The 24,075-nt window shown below is 42.1% G+C and overlaps 1 protein-coding gene across 1 annotated transcript in view; it reads right to left on the minus strand.

Moving 5' to 3' along the window:
- KLHDC10 (kelch domain containing 10) overlaps nucleotides 1-24,075 on the minus strand; it is a 1,235,840-nt gene that overhangs the window by 945,765 nt on the left and 266,000 nt on the right. The window lies entirely within an intron of this gene.

Here is a 24,075-nt window from a genome sequence, read left to right on the forward strand (position 1 = left end):
GATGCCCTTGAGCACAGTTCAGCCAAAGGCTGCTCTTCCTTTAGAGACCAGATCCAGGTTGCAGCTGTGCATATATCATCCATGGAAGATTTAGAAAGAAATACTGTGCAAGTTGCCATAGACCTAGTCAAGTTTGCCCTTATAAGTTTTGGTAAGGTTAGGCCCAGCTTGTAAATAAACATTATGCAATCCATTTTGGCTAAAGTAACCTTTGCAACTAGTTTGCCTAAACATGAATGTGCAAAGGATACAAATAATTGGTCAGTCTTTCTGATTTCTTTTGTTCTACACAAGCAAAAATGTCATTGTCTGTGAACATCTAATAAATGTAACATATTCACCTCTGTTTGAAAATTTAGGAAACAAAACTGGTAAATTAATTGACTGATTGATAACTGGATTCTGACACCACCTTAGGAAGGAAAGAAGCTTTGGTACGTAAAGTCACTCTATCCTTATGAAAAAACAAGCAAGGAGGCTTAGATGATAAAGTGCGAAGCTCTGAGATTCTTCTAGCAAAAGTAATGGCCACTAGAAAAATAGTTTTCCAGGTCAAGAATTTAACTTTGCATTTAGTTACTGGTTCAAAGGGGATTGAATTAAGGTTTGTAGTACTAAATTTAAGTCCCATGGTGGAGTAGGATCTATATAATATGGTCTGAGCAGGAGGGTGCCTTTTATAAAGGCTTTACAAAGTTTAACAGCCAAAACAAACAGGAAAGTAAATTGCTCAATAAAAGCGGACAAAACCAAAAGAACAATAGAGCAATTCCACCAAGGAACGACTCCCACTGGTATTTTTCCACACGAACAAGCTTGATTGAAATCCACTTTCTTAGTGAAGGTGTATTTCAAAATAAAGCTTGTTCGTGTGGATAATACCAGTGGCGTCGTGCATTTGTGGAATTGCTTTACTTTACAAAGTTTAAATAAAGCCAAGGAGGAACTGTCAATTCAAGTGTGAAAATCAGAAAATGCTGTTAACTGGACTTGGACTGTTTAGGAGCTAGCTCCCTCATTAAAAATTCTGGGACACTTTGCACAGGAGCTGAAAAGGGGTCAATGTGTTTTTTGTGTGCCCAAAAAACAAATCTTTTTCATTTGCTTCTGTAAAGTTTTCTTGTGTAAGCCTTACATGAAGACAAAAGTACATAAACGGGAAGAGAGCATTGGCTGTCTGGCCATCAAGGGAATTGGAGAAACCATGCTGTTAGCTTGAGGTATGAAATATCCAGTTGTGTTATGCCTGTTGGATGAGACAGGAGGTCTGGAATCAGATCCAGAATCCAAGGTGGGTACAGTACATGAAGCCAAAGGAAGGGGAACCAAATCTGTCGAGGCCAGTAAGGTGCAAAGAGGATAACCCTGCTCTTCAACCGGGCAGCTTTCTGTAAAATTTGGGAATTAGGGGAATCTGTGAAAATGCATAGATAAAAATGGGGGGGACCAACCATGGAGTAGAGCATCTCTTGCTGATTCCCCCTGTGGGGGGATGAAGACAAGAAACTGCTGCAGTTGTTTAGGGGAGATGCAAAACGACTGCTACTAGGGTGGCCCCATTGACTGAAAATCTTATCTGTCACTTTCTTATTGAGAGACCACTTGTGAGGTAGTAAAATGGATCTGCTCAGTCTACTGTCATACTGGGCTTCCCCAGAAAGGGCACTGCTATTAGAAAGCGGCTGGAAGTGACTGCCCATTGCCAAACCCTGAGGGTTTCTCAAAACAAGGGGTAAGACCTGGTTCACCCTTGTCTGCTGATGTACAAAACTACGGACATATTGTCAATTTGAATCGCAACTGTCCCGAAAGGGAGACTGTGTTAAAATAACTGCAACACTACCATCACTGCTCTCATTTCAAAAACACCGATATGCATTTTGGCCTATTCGGTGGACCAAGTGCCTTGGACTGTTTTTCCCAGGAAGTGCACCCCCCCCCAATCTGGGATGCATCCATGGTTACTATAGCCCTGGGTTAAGGGAGAATGAAGGGACGACCCTGTAAAATTTAATCTGATTGAATCCACCACCAAAGGTATTTTTTGCATGAATGGGTTACTTTCATTTGGGATGACAAGAGGTGGTAAAGAACAGACCATTATGTTGATAGTACCCACTGAAGAAATCTCATATGAAATTTTGCAAGGGGAGCTAGAATTATGGCTGCTGACACTGACCATAGGGCTTGTAGAATCAATCAAGCTGAAATTTGACCTGGCACCTGTTAGTACTCTTGAAAGGGGAAGAGAGGCTGTCATTGATTCCGTACTGAACACTGCTCCTACAAATTCCAATGTTTGAAACTGTTCCAAATGAGACTTGTTGTAGTTTATAGTCATCCCCAAAGTTGGAGCAAGTCTGGAGCACCTGATCCTGTGCTTTTAGTAGTAGATGCTTGGTTGGGACAGTCATGAGCCAGTCTAAATATGGAAACACTCAGAATCCCTGTAGTCAAGTGAGTTGATACCACTGCCATGTATTTGGGTAAACACTATGGGGCTGCGGTGAGGTCAACAGGAGGTGCCAAGATCTGATACTTCTGGATTGTCTGTTCATTTTTATATGCTAGTACGCATCCTGAAGGTCTACTGAGCAAATCCAATTGTTCTTGCTCAAAAAGGGCAAAATGGACTGAACTGTGACCATCCAAATCTATGTGCATTGAACAGACTTGTTCAAGATACTGAGATTCAGAACAGTTCTCAAGTCCCCTACTAAAAAGAAACTTGAGTAAACTCTGTATCCTATTTGGTCTAGTGGGACTTACTGGATGACTCTTTCTAGCAGCTTTTGAATTTCTACTGCTGCTGATTTCCTCTGACTGGGTGGTACATCTGGAAGTTTGTATGGAGGTGGCAGGGAAAATGGAATTATATAATCTTCTGCACCCAAGTATCTTTTGTGATTTCTGGCCAGGATCTGTGGTGCAGAGATAAATTACCTCTGATTGACCCCAGAATAGGACTATCAGCCCTCCTTTCAGAAGCCCTGATCGGGTCCAAAGAAAGAAAGAATCTCCAGACCCTTGGTTCTGCAGGTTATGAGCCCCCCCCCCCACTCTGCCCCTGGTGGAACTTTCTCCTCATGGATCTTGGAAAGGACTCTGGGACTTCCTGAACCACATTTTTTGACCACCTTGCTAATTCCTTGAGAAGGTTCTTTGAGGGGTCAAAAAATGTATGGTCACTGCAGAGAGGATCTTTTCAATCCTTCTCGCCTGGAGAGTGTGTCCTCACTTTTGGGCCAAACAGAGAACTGGCATCAAAAGGAGCATTGATGACTGAGAACTTGAAGGGCTCTGCAAAATCACACAAGTGCACCCAGGCATGCCTCCTTATGGATATGCCTAAACCCGCTGCCCTTGAGCTATTTTCAGCTGCATGTGAGATAAGCCTCATGGATGAGTTAGAAATCGATAATATGGTAGCCAACTGCAATGCCACAGATGCTTGAGTCTCAGCAGTGATGTTTCCTGAAAGGGAATTTGATAGTTCTTTTATCAAATCCCTTTGAAGCCTTGTAAAATGGGCCAGGTAAGTTCAGCGAACTGAGAGAAATGTCACTGAAGCATACAGACACCTTCCAAATTTGTCCAGTGCCCTAGACTTCCTGTCAGGGAGTGGACAGTGAATTCTGTTCAGCGAGTTCCTTCTTAGTGGCTGCTCCAACGTCCATGGCATCTATGGGCACTCCCTTGCTACAGGTAGTGCCAGAATCCAGTACAGTATCTTGGGAATTGGTTCAACTGTGTCAGGCTCCTCCCATGCCCAACAAGAGACCACATCAGCGAGGATTTTAAGGATATCTCCAAAGGAGGCATCTTCAGCTGATGATCTTGGAGACCCTTCCCCTTTGTCGAAATCACAGTTTTCAGTGACAGACTCCTGAGGGGAATCAAAGCGTCTCCTCTTGCACTTCCTCTTCCTAGGGATCTCCCTGTTGGGATGTTCTGGGGAGGTATTAGAAGAAATAGTAACACCCTGCTGTGTATCCTGGAGACTTTGGGTAGGCTGTCCCTGTGGATGAGGATAATGAGGCTCAATGCACAAAGATGTGTGGGACCCAGATGGATGATCCAAGGAGGGAGGAACTAACTGTCCTGCAGGAGCAGCAAACACCCTCTCCACTACCTCAAAGGCAGACCACTCCAAGGAGAAGGAAGCCAATGGAGCAGAGAAGCTATGCTTCTGACCCCTTGGCTCTCTCTGCCTTGAAGGCAACCCACCAGAGGCAGAGGTCGGAGCAGAGCTATCCACTGCCGAAGCTCCAAGGGTTAGAGACTGCTCCAAAAACTTTGGAATAGACTCCAATACCACGGACCAGACAGACAGGGACAACTCAGCTCCAAGAGTCATCTTGATCCAAAACCATAGAAGCCGGAGCACTCCAAGAGTAAGTTTCGGATCCAAAGAAACTAAGATCTTTGGATCCAAAGTCGCCAGTTCCAGAAGTCTCTAATCCAAGGGCAATGAAACAACTGGTCGGATCAGTGAAGGAGCCGAAAAAGTTGATGTAGTGCTTAGAAAGGCTTCCTGACCAGATGGGGTAAGAGCCGGAATAATTCCCATCTGTATTTGCATGGAAAGAAACTTCATCCTGTCCACATCTGCCTCTGGGAGACTCCTGGAAGAAGATGGCAGTGACGGGGATCTTGAGAGATGACATACTTCTAGGATGGGAGAAGGTAACGTGGGATGGTACTGGATTCCAAGGAAGGGGAATATGTTGTTCTTGGTCATGGCTTCAGATACGATAAAGTTGGATCCAATAAAGCAGACTTATTTGTCAGACTCAGATGTAGAAGCACTATTCAGATGAGATTTATTGGCCTTTTTCCTCAGTGGTAGGATCTGAGGATGGTCTAGAGGATCCAGAAGGCTTTGAAGACTTTTGCCTTTTGCTTGCGGGGTTGAACCACAGATAATGTTTCAGAAAAGGAAAAAGGGACTAATCTTTTTGATATTAATTTATTCTTCCTATCAATCAAGCCCTAGGATTAAAACCCTTACAAATCTTGCATTTAACATTTAGGTGCTGAGGACCTAGACAATAGAAGTATAGACAAAGGGAGAGTCTGAAAGCTGAATTTTATGTCCACATTCTGTGCATTTTAACCCCCAAGAGGGCTCTCTCAGACATTTCCAATGTTAATAGCAAAAAACAAAAGTAAGAAAAGTTAAGTTCTTTGGGGGGGTATAAAAGTGAGAACTACCAGCACTGGTTAAAAAAAGTACACTCTGAAATGTAGAAAAGTAGGTATAAAGAATAAAATACTAAAGAATTATATGAAAAATTCACCTTACCTGAATTCAAACAAAGGCCATCTACCTTGACAGCTAAAGGCAACCATGTCTTCAAGTTAAGGCGGCAAATGAGATCAGAGGAGTGTTAGGGTTAGTGCATTATGAGAAAGGGAGGAGCTTGAGAGTTTTTAATGCGGCCACAAGCTTTAGTAAAGGCAGTCTCGGATCAAAGGATTGGATCCAAACCAAACTGTTGAGGAATGAATGAAAACTGACATCAGATTATATATTAAAGAAAACAAAAATAATGACATTTGTTTAACCAAGACAGGGTGATGGTGGTGGGACAATTAAAATGTCAAAAAATGAATGCTCGTCTAACTTTATGTTCAAACTGAACATAAAGTTAGTTAAATTCTTGCAAGCTCAACTTAAACCCAGTCTTAATGTGCAGTTACCAAAGCATGTAATCAAGTGGGCCCATGTTCATAAAAGACTTCCGACAACATTATTATGCAACCAACACCCATGTAATTCTATTTTTCTGTTGAAAACAAATGGTCAAACATCCTAGGACAAAAAATATACTCTGTACCTTTTAGAACACATTCCAAGATGGTTAATTTACTATTACAGAGCTCTCTGTGGAGGATATGAACCACATCCTTGACCAACTCTCACACTTCCTATTGTTCCCTTAGTGCTCCAATCAGCTTTAACAGTACTCACTAGGTAATATGATACAATCTATGTGATCAATTCACTGAGAAAGCACAAAGCTTCTGATCTACATTTATTTGGCTAACTTCTATGCATTTTTGATGGTAAAAAAACACATTCTTGCCAATTTAACACTTTTGGTATTTCCAATTCCCATTTAAATTCATCTTAAATAATTATAGGTTCATAGGTAGGTAACTAGGCTATCTGCCCAAGGGCATTTATAAGCCTAGCCAGAGTGTGTCGGCTTTCGCCGCCCCATTGATTAATTAACTGAGCCTCTGTCAAGCAGAGCCAATGAAGTGATCCCAGGGGTGTACTTTCTGTTACCCATCCACTCGTCAAGGATTCTCTAGAAGAGTGTTAGTGAGGGAATCTGCCTAATGTAGTTAGGAATTTTGTTCCAAAGCATAAGGAGTCTCTGTGACAGGAATCTATCCCTCCAGCATGTTCTATTTATTGTTGTGGCGAGGTTTAGCTCACTAGAGCGCGTGGCTCGCAGTGACTTGGATTTCTTTAGGTGGAGCATGTCCATCAATTCTGAGTTGGACATGGCTTTGTAAGTCAGGCAGAGATCATCTCTGAGTAAGCAATATGCCACTGAGTACAGCCGGAGTTTTTTCAGTCGGGCTGCATAGGACATATGTTTGAGGCCAGTAATCCTCTTGCTGAGGTGCTTTTGTGGTCTTTCAAGCTGTTGGAAGTTTCTTGTGAGGTACATCCCAAATGGGGCATCGTACTCTATGATGGGTCTGATGAGTGACGAGTAGAGGGGCACTATAACTTCTTTATTTCTAGATGCGAACCCCCTTAGTAATTAGATGGGCCACAGACGGATTTCCTAACTACTTTGGAAATATGATTGTCAAAGGAGAGATTACTATCTACCCCCAGATCTCTTATTACCTCTTCTGTATTAAGGGGGCTACAGCCTATGTGGTAATTCGTGGGTGTTTTGTTTTTCCCCAAACAGGATGACTATGCATTTTTTGGCATTTAGCTTGAGGCCATGACTTTATGGACACCAGGTGTCTGTCTCAGTAAGGCCTTTTTGGAGGATGTCCGTCTCAGCTGGAGAGTCAATTATGGCTCCCAGTTTGCAGTCATCGGCGAACATGGTTAGCCATAGTCCTCCTGTGTTTGCCTGTACTTCTGAGAAATATATGCCGAACAGTAGGGGTCCCAGAACTGAGCCTTGCGGGACACCACTTGTGACTGGTTTAGAGTCGGACCTGGAGCCCGCTATTCTTACCGTGTGAGGTCTATCTGCAAGCCAGTTGGCAACCCATCTTGTGACGTAGGGGTTTATGTTAAGGCTGGTGAGTTTTTCTATAATACCTGAGTGAGGAATGGTGTTGAATGCCTTGGCGAGATCAATGTAGGCTGTGTGAACCACCTTTCCCTCGTCTATGACCTTGGTAACTGTCTCTAAGAAGTCAACCAGGTTTAGTAGGCATGATTTGCCCTTAAAGCCGAACTGGGTCAGGTCAAGTGTTTGGAGGTTCCCAATGTCTTTGTTAATGAGTTCCATGATGATGCGCTCCATAGCCTTGCAGACCAGGCTAGTCAGGCTTATGGGGCGATAGTTACCAGGGTCAGTTGTGGCTCCTCCTTTGTGGAGCGGAATAACCATTGCTGTGTGCCATTCTATGGGCATGTAGCCTGTGGAGAGGCTGATGTTGAACAGCGTGTTTAGGTGGGGGGTTAGTTCGTTCTGTAGTTCATGCAAGACGCAGCCTGGGACACCATCTGGCCCCATTGATGCTGCATTTTTTGGCTTTTGAAAGGGTTGTTTTCACCTGTGCTTCAGTGATTTTCGGGACACTACACTTTTCCGGTATTGTTGTGGGCCCTTTTGAAGGTGAGAGGGAGGCGAAGTTTGCACTGAATCTATCTGCCAGTATATGTTGGCAATATCAGTAGGTTCAGTATATTTTGTGCTATTTTGCACTATCTCAGAGCATATCAGCGAGTTGCCACTTAGATTCTTGGTATAGCTAAAGGCGGCTTTGTGGTTATCTTTCGAATCCTTGGTTATTTTTCTTTCGAAGTTAGCCTAGGATGATTTTATGAGGGACCTTAGTTTCTTACGGATACTGATCAGGGATGTCTTTCCTTTTTGGGATTTGCTTTTTTTCTGAACTAGTTTCCTCCTTTTTGTTGTATAACCTGTTTATGGCAGGGGTCCACCAGACTGGTTTCCTTCTCTTAGGGGAGTGAGTCTTGGTTTTGCTAGGGATGACACGATCCAAGCATCCTTGTAGGTGTTCATAGAGTGCAATTGCAAAGGATTCTGCATCTTGGGCAGTGTTATCCTTTAGCGTGGGGGCTATGAAACTTACCACCTCTGCCTTAAGTAAGGTGAAGTTTAAGTTTTGCACTGTGGTTTCCTTGGCTAGGAGTGGTGGTGGTGGGGTGTGGACATCCAGGGTGCTTAGTTTATGATCTAACCAGTGATGGGTTGACCTCCGGTACAGAGCACCTGTCGCCCATGTTGGTGATGACCAGGTCCAATATGTTGTGACCTCTGGTAGGGGAGTTTACCAGCTGATCCAGGGCATTTGAGTTGATAAATTCCAGGAAGCGCTGAGCCTGGGAGTTTGTACTCGTGTAGTTTTCCCAGTTAACGGTAGGGTAATTGAAATCTCCCAAGATCAGGGTGTTCGGTAAGAAGTTCATGTTTTCCAGCGTCTCCAGAAAGGCAGAGTGGTGGTCCTGGGTCATGGAGGGTGATCTGTAGCAGACCACAATTTGCATTGCAGATTTGCCTGATGTTAGTTGCACATGGATGATCTCAGAGGTATCATACTGCGCCACTAACCTGGAGGTGTGGGTATCCTTGATGAATATGGATACACCCCCTCCTTTTGCGTTTCGGTCCATGTTCTGTGGCCGAAATGTGTGGTATGAGTTGTAGCCCAGTAGTGCTGGAGTGCTCTCTGGAGCCTTGAACCAGGTTTCAGTTACTGCACAGATGTCGATGTTCTCCATACTTAGGAGTGCTTCGAGCGCATGCATTTTGAGATTTAAACTCCTAGCGTTGAGTAGCATAATCCTCAATTTTTTACTTGTGCTGTTTACGGAGGTGGGTTTGAATTTTGAGCCTTGCCTAAAAAAGGCACTATGGGGGCAGCAAGAGCCTTGGCCAGTATTCGAAAGCCAAGGGGTGACAGGTGCAAGCAGTCTCTTACGAAGCAACGCGGCTGGTCGAGCATGTCATCCCAGGCTGACCGACACTGGATCCCCTTTGAATGACACCAGAAGCTTTGCCAATTGTTGAAATTGATCATTTTTTCTTTATACTGAGGTATCATTCTTGGTGACGGCAGGATGCTACTCAGGGTCATACCCGCTTGGGCTACATGATCAAAGAGCTCTTCCATGTCTCTTTTCATGTAGTCCAGGGAGGTATGGCTCAGGTCATTCACACCAACATGAACAATGACAGAGTCATATTTGTACTTGTTCTGGCGTGACCTGAGTGCTTGTGTTATGTGGCGGATTCTGGCTCCCGACAGGCAGCTAACAGTAACCTTCTCCTTGCCCAGCCTAGTGAGTGGGGAGTCAGTGTGCCTGACTATTGAGTCACATATTACTAGTGTGTTAGGTATGTTATTTCGCCTTAAGGGCTGTGATTGTGCGGCACATTGATTTTGTGTTTTATGTGTTGTCTGGTTTGTGACAGGAGGTGCAGGTTTTGTGGGTGTCTGCTTTGGAGCTCTCTGATCCTTTTGCAGGTTTCTATTTAGAGCCTCTGAGTATGATTTTGTGTATTTATGTGTATTTTTTGCCAGTGCTGGTTTAGTAGGTCTATGTGAGGCTGGAGGTGTTCTGCAAGTGTTAACCTTCTCCTCATGACTGTCTGTTCCAGTCTTGGGTGGAGATACCTTAGCCTCCAGTTTGGCTGTATAATTGCATCTCTCACATATGCTAGTGTTTTGTGGTAGGAGGAGAGGGCTGTCTGTGTACATGAGGCAGTTGTAACATTGCCTCAGGATACCGAGATTCACCAGCTGGACAGGAGAGTACACCTGAAGTTGCCTTTTGGTCATGCCTGAATAGTAGGGTGAGTTGCTTGGTTGGTGAGGGGTGGATAAACAGCCTTGCCCTGCTGGGCAGTCAAGTGTCAGGGTATATTAGTGCTTGCTATTAGGTCTGAGCAAGTGCTGGACTGTAGGATGCTTTTTGAGTGCTTAGGTTGAGAGTTAGACTAGTTTCAAGTGAAAAACTTGAAGAGGAGAGTGGAGCTGGGAATAATTTAACCCTAGCTAACTGGTGCTCCCTGGCACACAAAACCCTGCAACGCATTTTTTAAACTATTAACTTCTGGGCTGGAACAACTCCTCCAGGGACAGATGGCTGCTCAAAGTTCCCCTCTCTCACAGGTGAGCAGAGAAACTTCCCTCTATCCAAGTCAGGTATGGGCAACTCCGAAATTATGTTATCTGTTATTTGTTTGTTTGTGTCTTTCGGTTTTTCCCGGTTAGGGGTCGCCACAGCGGAACTCCGGTCTGCTAATGATTGGCAGTAGATTTTTATGTACTGGCTTGCCGGGCCTAACGCACAACCTTCAACAAAGGAACGCCCATTCACGCATACCGCTACACAGACGACGCTCTGAGAATCGAACGGGCAATGTCTAACTGTGAGGTGACAATGCTACCGCAGCACCACCACAATATTATATTATTATGTTATCAAACACACAACTCAATCTCAATAACCACTGACTGTATTTAATTAGCGATGACATTAAAATATTGGCAGTGGTGCTTGGCAAAAGATTAGACAGAAATATGTCACACATTCTTCTTACTATCTGTCTAGTTTTCTCAGGAATAGGCAATTAACCAACCAAATCCTAACTGCTAACTTAATTTCTTTCTAATACCCTCCATACTTAACCTATTTTTAAATTCACCACTGATGCCACTTATGCTTTTGACAGGGTCAACTACTCTTTCCTTTTCTATGCCATAGAAAATGTCCAGCTTTCCTACTTGCTTTTTAATGCTGTTAAGGTCTTGCATTCAAATCAGTCTACTTCATTATATGTAAATGTGTTTTTTCTAAACCTGTTTATCAAAAACAGGGTACACTAAGCTATCCAGTATCAATGTATTGAAAATTTATATTGAACCCTTAACTGTTGCATTTTAAAGGTGACGTACCTTGCTTAGATTAAGGGTGTTCATTTATCACAGACAACAAATATATATGACATTAATTCGTATTCTTAATTCCCATGTTCTGATTTTCCTAGAATTCTCAATGCCATCTCATTAGGGTTTCCATGCTAAACATTTCAGTATGTAAGCATCTTGCAGAATTCAAACTTCCTAACCTCTTTTGGGGATATCTTATATCAAGAATAACACACTTAGGAACTTCAACCAGTCATAATCGGTGACTACGCATATAGATTAACATATGAATAATCTCTCTCTTACTCAGCAGCTATTCCATAGTTACACTGCAAACACTTGCTAGATATCCAATGCTGGAATTTCTCACAATTTCTATTACAAATTTTAGACCTTTATTTAAAAACATTTAACCCACGGTAGTGGTGCTGCAGTAGCGTTGTCGCCTCACAGCAAGACGTTGTCACGATCGATTCTCAACTAGAGCGTCTTCTGTGTGGAGGCATGCGTGAATGGGCGTACCTTCATTGAAGGCTGTGCGCCAGGGCTGGTAACTCGGCATGTAAAAATCCACTACCAAACATTAGCGGACCGGAGTTCTGCTGTGGCGACCCCTAACCGGGATAAGCCGAAAGACACAACAACTGATATCTTGGATCTGGCATTGTTCAGTCAACTCTGCAAGCCTGATTTTTTTGTCATTTCCCCCTAGTAAACAATCTGAACATCCTACATGGAAGTAACAATCTGAACATCCTACATGGAAGTAAGATGACACAAAAGGACTCCCCACTAAAGCCCCTTGACTGACGCAGACTTTCCCCTAAATACATTTTCTTCTTTAGCAAAAGTATGTCAAATACTGAACATTTCTAAAGGTTATACACCTATTTTAATTATTATTTGGGTATCCATACAACTGAAATTTAATCTTCTCTCCTCTGATAAATAAAAAGTCCTCCCTGTTTAGTAATATCAAAGGAAAGTGTACAATTTTAATAAGTTTATAAAAAAATCTTGTGGCCTTTTTCTTCTAAAAGTTAAATATGACAAATCTACATGTTGAATACTGGAAAAACTTAGATCCATCATTGAGGTCAGACACCATCTGAATTAACCTCCGGAAAAAAAGTCCTGTTTTGTGGCATACATGAAGTATTGAGACCTAAATGCCCAGAGTTTTATTAGCACTCGGGTGCAGAAGGAGCCAGCCAGCGTGATGGTGGTGGAAATTTTTTTAATTAATTTTGCAAACTGAGAAAACTCTCTCATTTTCTTACAATGGATACTATCACAATGGTGATTTATAAAATCTACCTATAAACGTCTGACACATTTGTGATCTCACAAAACGTAGATCACAAATCCTTGGAAACACTCAAATGCAAAGCATGTTTGAAATACTAAAGTCACAAATAAAAGTTTATTTTTCTTTTTTTGCAGGAGGCAAGCTCTCACACTCCACTACTTAAATATACCAACTCTACCAATTCTGCAATCCCATTATGGCATGGAAAAGGGAAAACCCCAGAACAGTGCAAACTCGACATTTACTGCAACATCCCTAGAACTGCAGATTAGTGATCAACAATACAGAAGCCTATCACACTAATGCAGTGAACTTAAGACTGCTACTCATTTATAATGCATGAATTAAAATTATACATTCAGTTTTTGATGTAAAAAGTTCATGTCTTATTTGTAGTTCAGCAGACCTTTTAATTTAAATATCACTTTTAACATTCCAACATTTGGTTGTTAAATGATAAAAATAGTTCAAACCGTCATAGTTAAATGCCTTATGTACAGTTATGGACTATTTTGTTTTTATTAACATTACAATTTTCATGATTATCAAATTTTTAATGTTTCACATATTTCATTTTACTGTAAATTCAATAAAAAGATAGTCAATAAATAAGTGTGGATTCATGGCCCACTGCTACATTTAATACACACACAAACTCGGAGGGTAGGAACATGTTTCTCCCTATTTGCTGATGTACCACATAACAGCCATGTCCTCTGAACAAGTGGAAATACCTTTATGAAGTACAAAATCAGAAAAAGCCAACAATGCCAAGAAAAATAATCTTATCTTTGGAAAGTTTAGGTTAAGAGATTGGTCTGTCAACCACTTACCTTTAACAGACTGAGCTTTATAATACCCACACTACCACAGTAAAGAAATCTGTGCTGACTGCTATCTGAGGTGTCCATAGCTGGAATGTACTTCTAGACTGAAGGTTACTATGATGTAACCAACACTAGAGATACAAACGAAAATATCTGAAAATGTGGAACGAAAAGTAAAGAGGGCTGTAGTGATGGACCAAAGAACCCAAACTGCCTACTGAAGCACTCGTATGAAACCTGGTATGAAGGAGAATAAAACAGATGCTACCATAAAGCCATAAGACTCGGAGACAAATCTCCCCTGATACTGCCTAAGATGAAATAATAGATACCTGCTGCAAATAAAACCTCTTCTTAGAAAATACCAAAATTAGGAAGAGCCTTAGGTACATCCAATGAACACAGATTGGAATGGAAGGGAGTGAGACAGACTTTCAGTGATTCAGTGTTATGCACAGGGAGACTGAGCTGAGACTTTTCTATATTTAGTAGATCAATCATCGAAGGGGCAGCAAGAAGTCAGTCATCTAGACATTGGAATGCACTGGCTCACTGCAATCTCTGATGAGCTGTTACATTGCTCAACTGAAGTCAGTGGAGGTAGACGTGAGACCAAAGGCACAATCTTGAACTGGTAATGACTGGATACAGTGTGGCAAGGCATAACCCTGGACTCCTTGGTGACTTTTGATATGGACAAAAGCATGCTGGAGGTTCAAGTAGTACATCCAGTCTCCTTCTGACAGGTGGGACAAGGCTGAAGATGTCCAAGGAACAAAGGTGTTTACGCCACTGAGATCTAACATGGCCAAAAGAAAAATCTGGAATAAAACCCTACATCTTTCTGGTATGGCTGGACCTATTGGATGGCTTTTATTTATTTATTTTTTACACTTCAAATTTCCTTTTACTACTACTACTCTCCTAAGTATTAGAATAATGTGTGTATAAAGCAATGGAATAGCACATTCTCTAGATATTATCGCTCTGACCCACCCTGTCGTCCCTGGTTATCTTTTTCACAGTCTTCAAGTATGGGGAGTAATTGGACCATAACATTTTGCTGAGTGGGACAACTGGGCAAGGGCTCAAGAAAATGACAGAATTTCACTTTCAAGTTCACAATGTTGTTTCTTTCAGCTTTTCCAGGTTAGGGGTCGCCACAGCGGAACTCTGGTCCGCTAATGACTGGTAGTTGATTTTTACGTGCCGGGTTACCAGCCCTGACGCACAACCTTCTAAGAAGGTAGGGCCATTCACACATGTCTCCATGCAGAAGACGCTCTAGTTGAGAATCGAACCTGACAGTGTCTTACTGTGAGGCGACAACGCTACCGCAGCACCACCACCGCGGGTACTTTCAAGTTCACAATCTTGCCAGGAATTCAGAATGAGAGGGCTATATCTTTCTGGCAAGTGTGCATTACTGCTGTTTGCTATATTAGAACTATATTTTGCATTAGCTCTACTGTATTCTAATAAAGAAATGCATACAGGATGGAATTTTACATCCATAGTGGTGAAAGCCATGCTCTGTTCTCTTTTTTCCCCAAGGTCCGTTTTGACTTTATCAAACAAGAAAGGTCAAGTGAAGAAGGAATCCAGAAATGCTGCCTTGGTTCCTTTACAATAAGACAAGGGGCAGTGAGGTGCGACAAAGCAAGACACTGCCAGCTCATGTTACTCAAACAGCAATGAACCTTCTGCTACATTATACAAAATGTAAGTCGTAAAATTGTTTATGTATGAGAAGACTGTGGTCTTAGTCTACAATGTTTCCTCCAAAACACCTTTATGATACAGCAATGCACAGTGCATTTTATCAGCTAGATCCTTTTAAAAATATGTCAGACACAGATGGTAGTTCAATGCCAACAAGAACAAAGTGACAAGAGAACACATGCACTTCCCACATCTGTCCACTATTTTCAAGGGTGGCTACAGAGACAACAGCACTTGGCTTGGAAGTCACTGGCCAAGTTTAACACTCCCTAAGAAGGCAGAAAACAGAATTTTCTTTCAAATACGGCTAACCAAGTCTGTGTTCTCCCACGTAATTATGGCAGGATCTTTCCCAATACCTATCAAGGGACAACACACACAGACTGCAAGGTAAATCTACAGGTCTTCTGTACCCTTCTTTGGGGACAAGGACTGGGAATCAGATGGCCATCCCCCTTTCAGGAACTGTCTGACAAGCTCCTCCAAAGTTGGTAATGTCAGGGAATAAATGAAGAACAGCTGGTCCCTTCTTCCTCATGAGGGACAGATCAGAAAGGATTTCACTCTGTAAAGAAAAAATAGCTTTTGCTTATTTTTTTTCACCTATTCTGATACATTTGCCAAGTTTTAGATTTGTGTCTTCAATGCCTAGGAGCTTGGCGTTGACAATTATATCCATGTGGGTGTCATTTACAAAGAGTATGAGGAGAATACTGTTATTGGGATGGTGGGGTGGCGACTTAATGAAAGCAAGCTTTTTTTTCTACTGGCATTAAGAAGTGGTCCAGAGTAGATTAGTCATGTTGCTCTATCCAAGTACCGGATGACCACTGAGCAGAACCATCTGTATACTGTTATAAGGTAGGTAAAGGATGAGGTTTTGAACATGTTATTGGTGAAAATGTTGAAAAGGGTAAAATGTAGATCCTTGAGGGACAGCCACTGTAACTGGTTTTGGGAAAGACAGTATCTGACACATGGACAACAGAGTTCAACTGGAGAAGTAACTACAGAGCCAATGTAGCAAATGGCTTTGTCAAGGCCAAGCAGTCACAGGAGGGCCGTATTAGATACAGTGCTAAATGCTTTGGAAAGGTTGATGAAGATGAAAGATAGAACTTCAATGTTAAGTTTACTCTAGGCAATACTGGCTACTGCCAGTAAAGCACCTTTGGTCCTATTTCCTAGTTGGAAGCCAAGTTGAGCTTGCAAAAAGAGGCTGTTATAATGCAACTATGTAAGAAGTTGCTTTATACGCACATTATTCTAATACTTAGGAGTAGTAGTAGTAATAATTGGTGTGTAGCTGACCAACTGATGGGATAGTCTGCATCTGTGAAAGGGACAAAGTATCAGGTTCTGCAGATTTTTTGGTAGACAAGATTCTTTTAAAAATCTGCTAACTAGTATCAATACAAGGCAAGCTATGCAATCAGCTCCAAGACTGAGGCACTCTTGAGAGTAGTTATTAGACTCGAGAGAGAAGTTTCTTTATGATGTCAGTAAGTACTGAGGCAAGTATGGAATTCAGGGAGGTGTTTAGGTAATTCCATGCTCTTTGTAGTTCTGGGGTGGGCATGAGGATAGACTGTCCTATTTTGAAGAACCATTTATTGAATTTATACAGTATATCATGGAAGGAAGAGTTTGGAGGAGTGGAAGGAAGAGGTAGGACTGAGTTCTTTTGCCTGGTTCGATTAGAAACTACTGATCAGAGCAAGGCATGGAGTTGCTTTACGTGGTATTTTGCTGTTTAAGAAAACAAGACAGTTAAATACTTTGTCAATGCTTCTGACTTTTATTTAGCATTTGTAGACCTGGATGATGGACTGACCCTAGCAGACCATTTTATTCACAGCCTGGATGTATATAACAAAATAAAAGTGAGAAACAAATCTACAGTTTCAGCTGAAACAAGCTGTACATCAGATATCTCCCATAATAACGAAGTAGATGTAATCAAAAATGACTATACTATTACAAAATTCCCTACAACTTTCCATATTGGGCTGCTGTTTATGGTGATTATATTCTTTCCATGCATTGTATAGGTTTATAGGCAAGTACTTGGCTAGCTACTTTTTTTTAAGCCTAGCCAATTTCCCTTTTGATGCTTGAATTAACTTATCCTGTTCGGTGTTAGACTGGCCTTACTCTTAATCAATTATATATTATCGCAAGTGAGAGTAACTGGAATCCTACCATAGATGATTTGAAGAGACCCATGATTGGGATAAAACAATCAATAGCTGCCTTGGTTCTTTTGTAGTACAGGGAACAGTCCTGGGGTAAATCTTCTATTACCTACCCACAAATACAAGATGTACTTGAAAAAGGCAGGGATGGGCTTTCTTTTACATGGATGGGGAGTCTGTTCAAAAGCAGTGGCATCCTCTGCAAAATGCACCTGTTCCTTCAAACCATTCTGTTGATGTTGCAGAAGGGGTTTAAATCCCTAGACTGAGTATTTGTAACGCCATTTGACTTTCAGATGCACAGTAGGTCCATCAGTAAATATTTACTGCTGTAGAGAGTTGCTTGGTAGGACATCTGGACAGAGGAAGGACGACAAGGAGACATGGTGGTGGAATGAGGAAGTACAGGAGAGTATATAGAGAAAGAGGTTGGCAAAGAAGAAGTGGGATTGTCATAGAGATGAAGAAAGTAGACAGGAGTATAAGGAGATGAGGTGCATGGCAAAGAGAGAGGTGGTGAAGGATAGGGGATAAGGCATATGAAGTGTTGTATGAAAGGTTGGACACTAAGGAGAGAGAAAGGACCTGTACCGATTGGCTAGACAGAGGGATCAAGCTAGGAAAAATGTGCAGCGGGTAAGGGTGATAAAGGATAATGAGGGAAATGTACTCCCAAGCGAGGACAGTGTGGTGAACAGATGGAGAGAGTACTTTTGAGGGGTTGATGAATGAAGAGAATGAGAGGGAGAGAAGGTTGGATGATGTGGGGATACTGAATCATGAAGTGCAATGGATTAGTAAGGAGTAAGTAAGGACAGCTATGAAAAGGATGAAGAATGGAAAGGCTGTTAGTGCAGATGACATACCTATGGAAGCATGGAGGTGTTTAGGTGAAATGGCAGTGGAGTTTTTAACCAGATTGTTTAAAGAAATTTTGTTAAGTGAGAGGATGCCTGAGGAATTGAGAAGTGTTTTGGTACCGATTTTTAAGAATAAGGGTGATGTGCAGAGCTGTAGTAACTAGAGGGATTAAACTGATCAGTCACAGCATGAAGTTATGGGAAAGAGTAGTGGAAGCTAGGTTAAGTAGGGACATGATGATTAGTAATCAGCAGTATGGTTTCATGCTGGGAAAGAGTACTACAGATGCGATGTTTGCTCCGAGAGTGTTGATGGAGAAGTACAGAGAAGGTCAGAAAGAGTTGCATTGTGTTTTTGTAAACTTAGAGAAAACATATGACAGGGTGCCTAGAGAGGAGTTGTGGTATTGTATGAGGAAGTCGGGAGTGTCAGAGAAGTATGTAAGAGTGGTACATGATATGTACGAGGGTAGTGTGATAGCGGTGAGGTTTGCGGTGGGAGTGATGGATGCGTTTAAGGTGGAGGTGGGATTACATCAAGGATCAGCTCTGAGCCCTTTCTCATTTGCAATGGTGGTGGACAGGTTACAGACAAGATCAGACAGGAATCCCCGTGGACTATGATGTTTGCAGATGACATTGTGATCTGTAGTGAGAGTAGGGAACAGGTGGAGGAGATGATGGAGACATGCTCTAGAGAGAAGAGGAATGAAGGTCAGCAGGACTAAGACAGAATATGTGTGTGTGAATGAGAGGGAGGATATAGGAATGGTGAGAATGCAAGGAGTAGAGGTGGCGAAGGTGGATGAGTTTAAATACTTGGGATCAATAGTTCAGAGTAATTGTGAGTGTGGAAGAGTACAGGCAGGATGGAGTGGGTGGAGAAGAGTGTCAGGAGTGATTTGTGACAGACGAGTACCAGTAAGAGTGAAAGGGAAGGTCTACAAGAGGGTAGTGAGACCAGCTATGTTATATGGGTTGGAGACAGTGGCACTGGCAAAGGCAGGAGTAAGAGCTGGATGTAGCAGTGTTAAAATTTGCACTGGGTGTGACAAGAGGAATTGGAATAAGTATATTAGAGGGTCAGCCCAGGTTAGAAGGTTTGGAGACAAAGCCAGAGAGGCAAGATTACGTTGGTTTGGACATGTGCTGAGGAAGGATGCTGAGTATATTAGGAAAAAGATGCTAAGGATGAAACTACCAGGTAACAGGAAAAGAGGAAGGCCTAAGATAAGGTTTATGGATGTGGAGAGAGAGGACATGCAGCTGGGTTGGTGTGACAGAGCAAAATGCAGATGACAGCAAGAAATGGAAACAGATGATCCGCTGTGGTGACCCCTAACATGAACATCTGAAAGAAGACGATGATGATGATGATTAGTAGGTCCATCACTACTGTTGCTTGGAGGTTTAGCACTGGTGGTCTTTCGTTTGTAGTGTGCATTACTACTGGTTCACAGGATGCCTTGTATACCACACAAAGGTCACCTCTTAGTCTGTAGAATACAGAGTATAGTGACATGGCTTTGAGGTGAGCCAAGTAGTACATATTGTTTAGTCATTGAATCCTTTTAATAAGGTACTTCTGTGGGTTTTCCAGATGTTGCATGTGTCTGGACAGATACATGCCATAGGGGGGGGTATTATTTTCAATGATGGGCCTGATGTGGATTGAATAAAAAGACAATGACATCTCTAGATTTAGTTACAATACCTTTGCTTACAAGCTGTAAAATATAGAAGGACTTTTGTATGACAGTGGACACATGTTGGTCGAAAGTCTGGTCATTGCCCACACAAGTTCACAAATCCTAAACTGTGTCAGCTCTTAGGAGAGTACTGTCAATGTGGTCATTGCCTGAGGTAGATGACTTCCCAAAGAATACACTAATGAATTTATTTTACATTTATCTTCAGTCCATGATTCTGGTAAGATTTATTTGTTTGGGACAAATCTTACTGCAGGACGGCTAATATGGGGATTTAGTAACTGCTTCTAGCTTGCGGTCACTTACAAGCTTAGTCAGCCACAGCCCTTTGGCATTTGTTTTACTTCAGAGAAGCAGATGGCAAACAGGAGAGGTCTCGGCTCTTAACCCTGGGGAACTTCTCTAGTGACTGGCCTCTTTGTGGAGTTAGCTTCACCTGTTTTGATCTTCTGGGTCCTATCATGGAGCCAGTTGGCAAATCCAGCAGATGACACAGGGATTTATTCACAGTTTATGCAGCTTTTCAACTATGCTCGAGTATGGGGCTGTGTCAGAAGCCTTGGCCAGGTCAAAGTATGCAGTGTGTACTGTTTGACCTTCATCCTTTCCTTGGGGTACTTATTAAAAAAAGTCCATCAGGGTGACTAAGTGTGACCTATCCTTAAATCCAAACTGAGACAGGTCTAGTGTTTGGAGGTTTCCCATGTTCTTCTTGATTAGTTCTATGGGAAGATTTCCATGGCTTTGCATATGAGGCTGATCAGATTAACAGGACTGTAATTGCTTGGGTCCACAGAAGGTCCTTTCTTATGTAGGGGAATTACTAAGGCTGCTCTCCATCTGCTTCATACACAACATGTATGGAGGCTGAGGGTGAACAGTGTTAAGGGGGTGGCTAAATCATGCTTCATACTACTCAAGATGCATCCAGGGATATGGTCAGGTCTCACCAATGCAGTATTTTTAGTTTTTGATATCGTTTTCATGACTTTCTTGGGTGGCGTAATCTATGGAACCTTCCTGGCTAGGCTTATGTAGGCCCTTGGGCCGATAGCCTAGTACCTACCTATGAACCTATGATAGCAGGAGGAGAGTTTGTTTCAGGTATATCTCATGGGACTGATGGAGGGGAAGACAGGGATAAAGTTTTACCTAAATTTATCATCCAGTAGGTTAGATACATCTTTAGCATCAGTGTAGGTAACATCATTCATAACCTGCTCAATGCACTGCTGTTTTGCACTTCTGAGATTTTCAGCATAAAAAAAGCTTGTGGTAGTCTTTGGCTTGGAGGCTATTTTATCTTCAAACTTTGCAATGGTGGATTTTATTAAGATCCTGAGTTGCTTGTATATTTCACTAATGAAGACCATCATTCTGAGACTTATTCTTCTTACTTTTGATCAAAATTCTCTTCCTTTAATTGTAAAGATTATTGATATAGTTCCACCAAGAAGTTTTGTTTCTGGGGTTTGTCCTGCGCTTTTTCCTACAGGGCACTTATGCAGCTCTTTACATGCTGGTATACTGCACTGGTGCATGTTTCCACATATTCAGAGGAGTTAGAGTATGGTGGGGATTTGAAGCTTGGAAATGTATCACTTTGGATGGGCAGTTTGTCTTACAGAAATTTCCAAAGGTTCCTTGAGTGGAAGAGGTCTCTGGTTTCAAATTTACTTCGAAGGAGATAACTTTATGGTCAGGGCTAAGTAGTGACAAACATATGCAAGGGATGATGTAAGATGTCCCCAAATTAGTAATTAGGAGATCCAAGATGTTGTTCCCTCTAGCGGATACTCTGATAAATTGTTCCAAGACATTTGTATTGACAAAGTCCAGAAATCTCTAGGCTTCTGCACTAGCGGTGGTGTAGGTTTTCCAGTCAATAGTTGGATAGTTTAGATAAATCCAATACCATTTTCCTAGGTTAATACAGAGTGATCCCCAGGTCCTCTAGATAGGTGTCGTGGCTATTTGGGTCATACAGGGAGTTCTATAGCTAGCTAATATATGGTACTGGACCTTTTTATGGTTATTTGGACATGAAGCTTTAGTGCATAACGCAAGCTTTACCAGCCTTGATGCGAGTCTTTTCTAGATGAAGATCGAGACACCTTCACCTTTTTCTCCTCCTGTGTAGTAGTTTGAAGGCATTATAGCCTTACATGACAAAAGTGATCTCTGACACTTTAAACCATGTCTCAGTTACTACACAGGTATCCAAGTCCTCCAGGGTGATGAGAGCTTGCGGGGAGTTGAGTTTCTTGTTTAGGCTCCTAGCACTGATCAGTAACACCTTCATATTTTCCTTTGCTTGCTTCATTATGTTGGCAGGTTTATCATGTTGGCATTGACTTAAAAAAAACACTACAAAGCTGGACAATGTCCTCGTCAATAATCGAAACTTAAAGGATACAGATGTAGGCTAACACTGGCAAAGCAGATTGTTCTGTGGCTCATAACCTCCCAAGCAACCAAATATGGGACCCCAAAAACTTAGCCAATTATAGAGGTTCAACTATTTTTTGCTTATACTGTGAACTCATCCATACAGAAGATAGAATGCTGCTCAGTGCTAATACTTATATCTGCCTCGGAACACACAGCCTGAGAACCCTACCATATCTCTCTTCATATAATCCAAAGAGACACCACAAGTCACTGACACCCACGTGTACTAGGAGACAGTCATATCAGTACCTATTTTTCAAGTACTTAACTGTATGTGTGATCTGACTGATCATGGCACCAAACAAGCAACTAAATGTCACATTTTCCTTGCTCAGCCTGGTAAGAGTACATCTTTATGCCTTACAATGGGTTCACCTATAACTAGAATATTTGCTTGGGTTGACGCCTGCCTTATGGGCTTCTATATGCATGACTGGGACTCCTTGTGCAATGTCAGGTGGTAGGCGTAACCCTGCTGTGTCTTGTGCCCGTGTTACATTTTGGGGGTCTTTTGAGGTTTAGGCAAGTTTATCTTTAGAACCTCAGCAGACGATGGATTCTGTGTATTAGGATGATCTTGGTGAGGTGTGGTGTACTGCTAATGATTTTGATGTTGGAGATTACTTGCGAGATTTCTGCTGCCAACAACGTTATATATGTACATTTCGCATACCCGTCATACTGTTTGAGTAGCAGATGATCATTAGATAACATGAACATTTTTTTTTTTTTTTTTTTTTTTTTTTTTACACATCATAAGATACCCATCTCAATCAGGCTGGTTACAGAAGTTACAGCTAAGTGCCGGTCCATGGTTTCAGAGTCTGGTTTGTTTAGGATACTGTTTGGGTGGACCTCCAATTAAGGCGTAGGAAAATGCCAGATTATTTGGTCGGGAGTCACTGCAGCTCAAGGTGTGTTTATTTCTGCTTGGTGCAGATTATTTAAGCCTCAGGCCCGAGGCTGTATACATTTTGCATGTCCCTTATGGGGGAAAAAGCTTTTGCATGGGCAACTCACTATACAACCAATCCAACTGTTGCAGTGTGGTGCGCGCCTTAGCTCAGAGCAGCTTGCTTTCTTTCCTTTTGATGAAAAGCTCATTTCTCACAGTTCAGGGATTTCCTAACTTCTAAAAGTCTTGAATAACACATCTTGGGTGGCAGCTTTGCACTAGTCATAGAAGACTAGCTAGAGAGGGATCCAATCAAATAAAGCCAACAGTGCAGCACTTATGACTTCAGAACCTATAACAACTAACTGTTCTCTTAGCCCTATGACTCTGAGCTACAAGGTCAAAGACCTCAAGTAAATGAGAATTTCTGAAACTTTAGCATTTACATTGGGGGCAGGGGAAACTAATTAGTGTACAAACTGTAGGGAGCGGCAGAGAGTAGTACTTCAAGAACCAGTGGGGGCTGGGAGGGCTTATAACAAATATTTAAGACACTGGGAAAACAGTAGCATTATACAATGACCCCCCCATTAATATTCTAAAATGTGCACGCTGATAGGTCAGCGTGCACGTTGCAAATCAGACTTGTACTAATGGGAAAAGGTCCAGTCGCCCGGACTTTATCCATTAGTATAAGTCTTTTTTTTGCAGCAACGGAAAACGCAAGATCTCTGTTGCTTTTTAGACACTGTCTCGCTATGTTAAAGGGGTTTAACATAGCGAGACAGCTTAAAAAAAAGCAACGGAGATTCTCCGTTGCTTTTTTTAAAGCTGTCTCGCTATGTTAAACTCCTTTAACATAGCGAGACACTTTGCAAAAAGCAACGGAGATCTTGCTTTCTCCATTGCTTCCAACCACAGCTCTGATGTACTACGTAAGCATACGCATGCGCAGTACATCAGAACTGCTGCAGAATACCAGACAGCTGCGGAAGGGC

Source organism: Protopterus annectens, chromosome 11.part0 (genome assembly GCF_019279795.1).
Source record: "Protopterus annectens isolate FY-2018-M chromosome 11.part0, PAN1.0, whole genome shotgun sequence".
Taxonomy (NCBI): Eukaryota; Metazoa; Chordata; order Ceratodontiformes; family Protopteridae; genus Protopterus; species Protopterus annectens.